Genomic DNA, 10,472 nt, shown 5'->3' with positions numbered 1-10,472 from the left:
TGCTGTGGGATGTTAATGGATGTCCTGTGGGAGCCCTTCTTGGGTTCCTTGTGGCGTTACCCAGCAGGTTTGCATAGAGGATGATTAGGACCATGGGCCTGAGTGCAGGTGTCTGAGATGGTCTGCACTTGGCTGTACTGGGGGATGGTCTGTATGTCAAGTTGCTCTGATTGGTCAATAAATAAAACGTGATTGGTCGTGGCTAGGCAGGAAGTATAGGCGGGACTAACAGAGAGGAGAAATAAAAGAACAGGAAGGCAGAAGGAGACACTGTCAGCCACTGCCAGGACAAGCAGCATGTGAAGATGCTGGTAAGCTACGAGCCACGTGGCAAGGTATAGATTTGTAGAAATGCGTTACTTTAAGATATAGGAACAGTTAACAAGAAGCCTGCCACGACCATACAGTTTGTAAGCAATATAAGTCTCTGTGTTTGCTTGGTTGGGTCTGAGCGGCTGTGGGACTGGCCGGTGACAGAGATTTGTCCTGACTGTGGGCAAAGCAGGAAAACTCTAGCTACAGATCTCTGTGAGTTTGAGGCCAGCCTGGTCTACCAAGTGAGTTCCAGGAAAGGTGCAAAGCTACGCAAAGAAACAAACAAAAAAAAAAAAAAAAAAAAAAAGAAAGGAAAAAAAAGAATACTAAGAACAACAAGCATAGAGTTTGGTTTATACAAGTAATTTTCTCCTTTCCCATCCATCATCTGTATTTTATCATTCATTTCAAGTCCAAGTCAAATGTTTCTCACAGAAATCTTCTTCTGGCTACCACGTCCTTAGTACTTCTTTTAAAATTAACATCTTTTTGGAAACGTTAGATGCTCAAAGTGAGATGATCTGTAAAGCTCCGTCTCTTTCTCCTTTTAACTTCCACACAGATGGGTGAGACAGGGTTGACTCCATGTTCTTTAGAGATAGAGAAATTACTCATTTTTATGGCTGCACTGAAACAGACTTAAAATTACAAATTCTCTATGAGGGAGCGCTAACCTAGATTTTTAACTTCTCAGCTGACTCTCCATATGTCCACGGCCTCCTGACTCAGTGTCACAGACATGAACCAGGAAAGGCTGGGCTTTCCTCTCTAGTCATAGGAAAAAGTTAGGGAGGGCAGAGGTGGGTGGGGAGTTGGGGGGATGGGAGGAGAAACAAAGTAAAGAGGGATCTCACTTCTATCGACAGAAACCACAAACTGAACCTTCCCCTGGATGAGCCTCAGAGCCGATACCGTTCCGGTTAAATAATAACTGAAGTAAAATGCAGAGCGTCTAGAAGGGAATTGGCCTATAGCAGCCCAGGGGAAATGTTGCAATGCAAAGCAAACATGTTAAAACTCAACTTTTCTGTGTTAAGTCGTAAAAGATAACTCGGGATTTGGGCTTTATGAGAGCCATATGCTCAGACATGCTCATATATATTTTTTTTCCTGGATGCATTTTGATTAAATTATTTTCTGGATGAATAATGCTTAAGATTTTTAGCTACTTATTTTCTGACTAATGCTACTCAGTCTCAGTCAGAGTCCATCAAGAATGACTTACCAATTATGTACAAGATCCTGTAAGTTCTGTTGATTGCTTAGACTTCCCATCCCCCTCAAACATCCATCATGGCTTGTCCACCCTCACTGTCCATTGATATCGCTAAGAAAATTGAAAGACTCAAGGATGCCTGTAGATCCGCCGTCCACCCCAACCAACATAACTACCATCATCAGTCTGATACCTTCAGCATCAGTCCATATGTAATATGTTGCTACATTCATTACAGTAGTTTAACTTTCTTCTGTCTATGAAAGCAAGACTCTTGTGCACAAAGCTCACGTCACTCAGGGCCTTGCTATTTCCCCATCTTTTGTTATTAGTGTTTGCTCCTTTTGAATCATCTCTGGAAGCAGACAGTACAATATTTACTTTTACTTCAAGACAGTGGTTCTCAACCTGTGAGTCAAGACCCCCTTGGGGGAGGGTCATGTATCAGATATCCTGTGTTACAGATATTTACATTACAGTCCATAACAGTAGCAAAATTATAGTTATGAAGTAGCAACAAAAATAATTTTAAGGTCAGGGGTCATCACAACATAAGGAATGATATTAAAGGGTCACAGCATTAGGAAGGTTAACAACCACTACTTTAGGAAGAAAAGCTATACTTTATCTGATTTCCTCTGGTAGGGCATACCACTCACCCTATCCCTCTCTTAGCCACATAACTTTTCAAAGGTTTTCTACACTCACTATTTCCAATTCCTCTTCTTAAAGCGGTCTTGATTGTATTTCACTCAGGCTTTTCCTCCAGAAATCCACTGAGACCTTGTGATGGCCTGATTGATAAATCCTGTTATCATTTCTCAGTCCTCATCTTTTCTTTTGCTAGATGCTCAGAATTTTTCAGTAGTTCTTTGAGGGTTTCCTCTGAGTCTTGATCATATTCACCCCTACCTCAAACTCTTCCCAGATTCACCTCCTTTCCTTACCCATACAACTTTGTGTCATTATTTTTTTTTAACAGTGGTTAGTTGCCACAAAGCAGGTGGCAACGCCTTAACCATATAGAAGTTGTTAGGCCCAGGGGCCCCTCTTCTCCTTGTCAAGGGGAGTGCTAAGCTTTCTCTCCTTACATGCAATACTCTGGTCCCCAGCTTACAAGCGGCACTTGAAAAGAGTTGATTACTCTCAGCTTCCTGAGATTCCTTCTCTACTGGGCAGTGAAAGACATTTCAGGTGGCTCTAGGGACTCTGGTAGTCTGGCAAGGCTGATTCAGATGCCTGAAAGAGCTGGATTTCCAACAGAATTAGCTTCTGAAGGAGGAAGCCACCACTGTTACATAGAAATCTGGATGGTCCCACCTCACCATGTACATGCTAGAGGAGGAATGATCTGTTCTCCTTTTCCTGTTCCTTCCCACGGAGACCAGAGATCAGGTACCATAAATCCTCTGCTACTTCTTGTTTTGTAAGATTTCTCCTCAGTAAAACCTGTTCTGCATTTAACTACTTGCTGTTAAATGCACCCTTGGGTCTCATTGGGCTCCCAGAATTGCCTCATCTTAGTTTTTTCCCCTCTCCCATTGAAGTTGTCTTTAATTATTTGCTTTAATTACTTCTTTTAGTCTCATGGTCAGACACCTCTATTGAATATCACAGGACAGCATTCCAGCCAAGGAAGCAAATCAGTGCCTTGTTCAGCCATTAGCAGAGAAGCTCCCTCCTGCAGCAAATAGGAACAATTAGAGACCCACAGCCAGACAACATGCAGAGAGTGAGAGACCTTGGAGCACTTGGCCCTAAATGGGATGTCTCCATCAAATCCCTCCACTCAGGCTTCAGGGAGCCCTGTAGAAGATGAGGCAGAAAGAGTGTAAGGGACAGAAAGAATGGAGGACTCCAAGAAAACAAGGCACTCCAAATCAACATGATTGATGCACATATGATGCACAGAGAATGAGGCAGCATGCACATGCTTTTGCATGGGTCTCACCAGATGGGGTCCTAGAGCTGAAAGGAGACATGGACACAGGACCCCATCCCTAACCTAGATGCAATGTCTGATTGGTAACCACTTGCAAATGAAAATTTAGTTTTCTTCAAGGGACTCTTAGAGGGAAAACAAAGTACTCTTAAGGGTAGGCTGCATGCCCAGCAGTAGATGGCCAACAAAAAATGAACTCAAACATCTTTGGTGATTCCTTGTCTCACAATGTCATGTCAGGATTTTTCTTTTTCTTTCTTTCTTTCTTTCTTTCTTTCTTTCTTTCTTTCTTTCTTTCTTTCTTTCTTTCTTTCTTTCTTTTTTGTTTGTTTTTAATCTTATTTTAATTTTTATTTATTTTATTATATATACATTTTCTCTCTTTTTACCCAGCACATCCTTTGCTCCATTATTATGTTTCCCAGTTTAGTGTTTTTATTACTGAGTGTGTGAATGAGTTGGTTTCTTCATCTCTGTTTCTCGTACCTTTTCTTGGGCTCTTTTCCGTTGATTTGTTCGTTTTGCTCTATTCTGATGTTAGTTTTTGTTTTAAGTTATTATATTATAATATAATTATTATATTATATTATATTATATTATATTATATTATATTATTATTATTATTATACTTTAGAAGACTGGTTGTTGTTGTGGTGTTTTTTTTCAAGACAGGTTTTCTCTATGTAACAGCCCTGACTGACCTGGAACTCACTCTGTAGACCAGGTTGGCCTGGAACTCACAATCATCTGCCTGCCTCTGCCTCTCAAGCTCTGGGATTGAAGTAGTGCACTATCACATCCAACTGGTTGTTTTCTAATGAGAGACAGAAAGGAGACAGATTCAAATGGGAGGGCAGATAGGTAGGAACTGGAAAGATAACATTGTTTTGTTTTTGTTTTTGTTTTGCAGTTGCGAACTCCAAAAATAAAATCATTTTAATTTAAATGCTTGTGAAAGAATTCTCTTCTTACTCTTCCAGTTTCCCAATTTTATTAACATTTCATATAGAATTTGAGACTCTATTTTAAAGAAGCCCTATGCTTTCTGAATTTATTTTTAATAGTAGCTTGGATTTTATATACACTTAGAATATCACTAAAATTTTACATCTCTGGTTTTACAGTCTCATTGCTTCCTTATAGACCACAGAATCATAAACCTTCTCTTAGTTGTTTGCATTATCCATTTGCAGATTGGTCAATTCCCTCATCTCTTAGGTAGTTCTTATTAATATTTGAATGATGTTGAGGGGTGTTATTTAGAGAATATATTTATTTGTATGTGTTTCTGTCCTTTATTTAATGATTGTTTTTATTAACAAAGTCACACCTTGGATCCAGGAAAGATTTTGTTTTCCTTCTGTTTCTACTTACTTCTTCTTCATTTGCCATTAAACTCACTCACCTTTTCTTCTGTCTTCAGCCTATGTTGTGACCAGCCTCCATCCCTAAGATCCCACTCTCACCCTTTGTCTGTGGTGTTGTGTTTCTGGGGATACCATTTTTTTTATGGTTTGAGAATTCCACACCTGCATATAATATGATTTGATCAAATCCACCAACATCCCCTCCCCTCCAGCCTCTCCCCAATCCCACCATCCCCTCCCCTCCAGCCTCTCCCCAATCCCACCATCCCCTCCCCTCCAGCCTCTCCCCAATCCCACCATCCCCTCCTCTCCAGCCTCTCCCCAATCCCACCATCCCCTCCTCTCCAGCCTCTCCCCAATCCCACCATCCCCTCCCCTCCAGCCTCTCCCCAATCCCACCATCCCCTCCCCTCCAGCCTCTCACCAATCCCCACTACAACTTTTTCTTCCCAGCTTCATGTGCTGTGCTTTTTAAACCAATGGAGTCTACTTAGTGCTGCAAGTGTGTGCAGGGGTGTAGGTGCAAGTTTTACGGTCTACATCTCTCAGTGTTGGGTATTTATTTGGCCTGTCATCTCCCAGGGGTCTTAGAACAGAGTTTGGCATTCTTCTACTAAATGTACTTATTGGGTGGAATCTCTTCTATGGCCTACTACCACAGAAAAAATACAATTTAAACACTATGTAAACAGAATCATTATAGTTTACGATATTTTTCTATTACTCATCCAGTGAGGCACTCTGCTAGAGAATAGCCTGAGGAAGCTACTTAGAAAGTGTCTGTACAGAAACCTCCCCTTTGTTGGTGACATAAGCTGAATCATGAGCAAGATGTAATCATGTGAATAGCTGAAGAATGTTCCATGTGAAGGAACTATAAAGCAAACAGCTTTGGGAGTTTTTAAAAGACTAAACGTCCTATGGAAAATAAATGAGCGTAGAAAGACAAAAAATAAAATGAACGGCCTAGTTGATTGTCTATTGCAATCCTTCCAAGTGAAATATGCAGTGGGAACAATGCAGGAGCAGCACGTCATTCCTCCTAGGATCTCATAACTTATCAGATATGGATGTTTGCTTGAAAAAATGAGCCATGGGCTGGAGATGTGGCTCAGAGGTTAAGAGCACTGATTGCTCTTCCAAAGGTCCTGAGTTCAGTTCCCAGCAACCACATGGTGGCTCACAACCATCTGTAATGAGATCTGGTGCCCTCTTCTGGCCTGCAGAGATATGCGCAGACAGAACACTGTATACATAATAAATAAATAAATCTTTACATATATAAGACCAACAGACCACAGAATGGCTACGAGAAGAGCCAGCAAGTCATTGGAGATTTTAAAAAAGTTTTTCATATGAGGAAAAGAAAGTTTAGAAATACAGTTTTAGCATGGTTAGCATGTAAAGATTTCAAACTAGAGAATATTTGGGAGAAGAATTCAGATAGTGAATGTAAAAATGGCCTAAATTCATTCCTTAAAGAATTTTAGTATTTAGAGACCAGGAAAAGGTCTAATATGCTCCTAATAAGATGGTGAGCATGACAAGAAAGGGAAAAGAGCAGAGGGGGAAAGATTTCATAAGAAAGGAGTAACCAACTATATTAATGACAGCTGAGACATCAAGGGAGGAGAGAAAGCATGTGTTGGCCTTTTCTGTATGTAAGACATTGTTGTAATAAAAACAGTGGGCACAGAGAAGACCGGATGAGACTGTTTCTTATGGAATGGGAGAAAACGAGTTCATCTGTGTCCAAAGATGCTGTTCTGTAAATGTTATACAGGTGGTATCAAGACCAGGTAAGGCATTCACCCCAATACCTGGCTCCAGGTTTATTTTTATTCATAAGACCTTCTAAGATTCGTGCTACAGAAGTTGTGTAGCTTAAAAAAAATAAAGCTTCCTATTTGATTATTTTTGCTTCTCAAAACCAAAGAAAACAGAGCATTTTTAGGCTCTGGGAACTAATTCAGAAAAGAAAGTGATGAAATAGAGGGATGGGAAACTTATGAAAGTCCTCAATTTGACCAGATGGGAGGTAAAGCAGAGAACAGGTGGAGGTCTGAGGAACTGACCTTTGATAGGTCAAGAACATGTCTTCACTATGAATAGATGGAGAAAAGACAAGGAAGCAGGCAGGTTTGTTCATCTGGCAGGAGAGTTTGGATGCTCCAGGCACTGATGTGCTTACATTGCTACTATAGATGAGGAGAGATTGTCCACAGAGGAGGGCAGGATGATTTCCTTTGAATGAAAAATGTCTGTGCTTCTTAGATAGTCCCAGTGATGAGATCTAATGAGATCTAAGTGTGTGGCTGGCTTCCAGATTGCACAACCTCTCAAACCTTGAAATTGGATTAGCTATCACCTCCCTTCTTTTCTGTTCTGGTTGATTTCAGTGTGTGCTTTACTGATGTAGTATGTCATTAACTCAAAAGGTGCAACTGTCATCTTACCTAGGGCAAAACTGCATTAATTAAAAAAAAGACATTCAGTGTCATTAGTAATTAGAGAAATACAAATTAAAACCAAAAAAAATATGAAATAACACTGTTACCCATCAGAGTTACTAGAAATTTTTAAGTGGATAGTATTGGCCCCACAATAACATGGGATGTTATTGGGAGCTTAAATTATTACAGCTTTCTTTGAAGAATGCAACTTAAAGATCTAGTAAATGCAAATGATGACCAAGTAACACCAAAATTTCTTTTATAAATATTTTCAAAATTTCATATATGTCTTGTAAAAATGCATGGGCAATGGTGGCACACACCTTTAATTCCAGCACTCAGGAAGCAGAGACAGGTGGATCCCTGTGAATTTGAGGCCAGCCTGGTCTACACACACACAGGTACACACACACACACACACACACACACACACACACACACAATCTGAAAGAGAAATTGAGATGCATTGAAATAAGGGATTAAAGGTGTAATTATGAAGAATAGAGAATCACTGGTAACTAATAAAGTCTTATAAGCTATGGTCTTTCTGACACATTTGATCTTCAGACACTTGGTAGTTTGGGTTGCCTAACTCCAATGATACTTACTTGAGTGTTCAACCAAAGCGAAATTTTCACACCAACAGGCTCTAGCTAGAAAAACTGATGACCCTACAATGTTGATTGGTGATACCTGGATACATACATACCCATGAAGATGCTGGTTAAACAGATTCTTATGAACTCCATAACTTGCCAAGCTGCCATAATTTTATCATTTGAGTTAACATTTGACATCGAAGATGTTTCTCTCTCATCAGGCCACACATGCTCTGTCAAGGCGTTTCTACATCCTGTCCTGGCTGCTTCACCAACAACAGGAAAGACCTGGCTGCGGGAATATTGGCTGTAACAATTACATACCAAAAGAGATGCAGAAACTAGCGATGGTATATTGACAACAGTCCTAGGAATAGTTGGGATTTTGAGGGTGCCCAATCAAGAGAACATCCTGTAAGATGACATAAATAAAAATTTGCTGATTTTTAATCACGACATAAGGTTTATTTCCCTACGGAAATCTCAAGATACAGGGGAAAAGTCACTGGCAGGACCAAGAAGAGCAATATCCTCAATGATTATTCTCCTAGCTTCCTCTCTTAGGTTGGTAGTGGCTGTGTTCCCTTCAACCTTCTCAAGGGTGACCTATATCCCACGATTTCAGCACCTTCAGGCTCTGGTTACACTGATCCTCCCTCTCCATCTTGCCTCCTTCTTCACACCCTTCAGAGAAGTCCCCTGTGGTTTTCCACAAGCCCTCCACATCTTTGCGAACAGTTCCCCAGTGCTCTTCCAAACAGCCCATTTTATTTCTGTTGTATCCTTCATGGATATCCCACATCTTACACATGAGATTGATCTGTAGTTTAATTGCTAGTTCTACTTTTTCATACTTTCTCCAGTGATATAATCCTTCCTGATTTTCAGCCATAAATTTCTTAAGTAGAATTATGGTCCTTCCATTCTAGACAACAGAATGCCAATATCATACTAACATACTTAGATATCTACAGAAGAAAAAAATTGTGTCCCAGAATAACAAAAGCCTTTGTAAAGTTTGTTATATAACGATGGTTGGTTGCTGGTTAGAGAGAACATGAGGGATGATTATTTTATAGGGCCCAAATCTCTATGATTAATGTTCATTAATGAGGAGTTTTTGTATAAGTAACAAGTCAGAGAGCCTCTGTGAAGAATTGGTTGTGGAGATGTTGACCAGCTTGGCAGAGATATCAAGATTAGGAAATTTCCAAAAATCATTATTGATGGTAAGAATAAAGCACACTAGCAACCTTCACAGAAGCATCCAGAAGCCAACTAAGACTGAATGCTGCCCTCAGTCTATTGTCTCAGAGGTAAATATTCTACTTCTACTATTTTGGCTACAAAAAATCCCAAGACTTACTGAGAGTAGTTGATTGATTTTTTTAAAGGTCATCTTCCCTATAAAGACACTAAACATTCAAACTGGAATTGCTCTCAGAAAAAAAAAATCACTTTTTTAAAATCAATTTTGCTATGCTTTGTTTCTTTGTATTTCACATAGAACGAAGGTGTTTTCATGATATATAGAAGCAAATAGACACATGCTTTCCCCTGACAAATTAAACTGAGGGGATAATAAAGAGGAACAGCATTATAATTCAGAATTTCACTGCCTCATACTTTAGAGCTGTTCTAAACCCTTTCAGGTCTTCACTGCTTGTCTTCTGTAGCCCCACCAAACTCTATAGGCATGCTTTATTCTTCCTACCAATTATCTTTAATTTGGATATAACCCAAGGGTAGAATAGTATTTTTTTGCTTACTTTCTTTGGAATTATCTGGATCTTGGCAATGTTTTCAAAATGCTGTATTAGTGTATTAGACACAGTTAAGAAGCTTAATGTTAAAACAAAGACTTCCAGGCTCTGCTTCATAGGAACTGAATCCAAACAGCTAGTGATTGGGATCCAGATTTACACACAGATGAAGTGATTCTCAAACATGGGGATATGATCTAGATTTAATTTTCAGCATGAGCAAATTACTTCAGAATGACCAGGATTTCCACATCAGAACCTCAGCCTGTTTAATCAGAACCTCTTAACTGTTTAAATGGATAATTTCTCTGGGTCAGTTATTGGACTAGGATAGAAATATAGGAAGTAAGGTCAACACTGGCTTGCCTTCATGGTACTTTAAGGTTAGTAGGAGAAAGAGACATAGCTGAACTAATGACCTGAATGAATATAAAACAAAATTGTTAGACTAGTAAATACAAATATAGTAAAGGATGTAAGGCAGTTGGAGTTCACAGAGCCTTCCCTGAAGGAGAAGTCTTAAGTCAAGAGACGAATCAATAGGAACTAGGAGAAATGTGAGGTATCTCTTTCACATCACTGTGAAGGACTTAGACAGTATGAATGCAACTGAGATGAGGGAGGGTCAAGTGAGGAGTCCACCCACATAGGGCAGGTAAAATATTTTCAGTCATTGTCTCAGATTGCAAAACTCAGCTTGCAGATGAAGATTTGTTTTGCCAGAGAGATATGGCTGAAAAATACTGCAGAATGGTTAAAAGATTTGTCACCCTGTTCTACCTTTAGCTAGCTACAGCACAATACAAGCCACTTGACC

General features: G+C 39.7%; 1 non-coding gene across 1 annotated transcript; it reads right to left on the bottom strand.

Moving 5' to 3' along the window:
* Positions 1-2,504: 2,504 nt before the first annotated feature.
* LOC121823026 (U6atac minor spliceosomal RNA) lies at positions 2,505-2,631 on the bottom strand. The gene has a single exon (XR_006064320.1). It is a non-coding gene; the product is annotated as a U6atac minor spliceosomal RNA (small nuclear RNA).
* Positions 2,632-10,472: the final 7,841 nt, after the last annotated feature.

This window comes from Peromyscus maniculatus, chromosome 15 (genome assembly GCF_049852395.1).
Source record: "Peromyscus maniculatus bairdii isolate BWxNUB_F1_BW_parent chromosome 15, HU_Pman_BW_mat_3.1, whole genome shotgun sequence".
NCBI lineage: Eukaryota > Metazoa > Chordata > Mammalia > Rodentia > Cricetidae > Peromyscus > Peromyscus maniculatus.
This window is presented reverse-complemented; position numbering and strand designations above follow the sequence as displayed.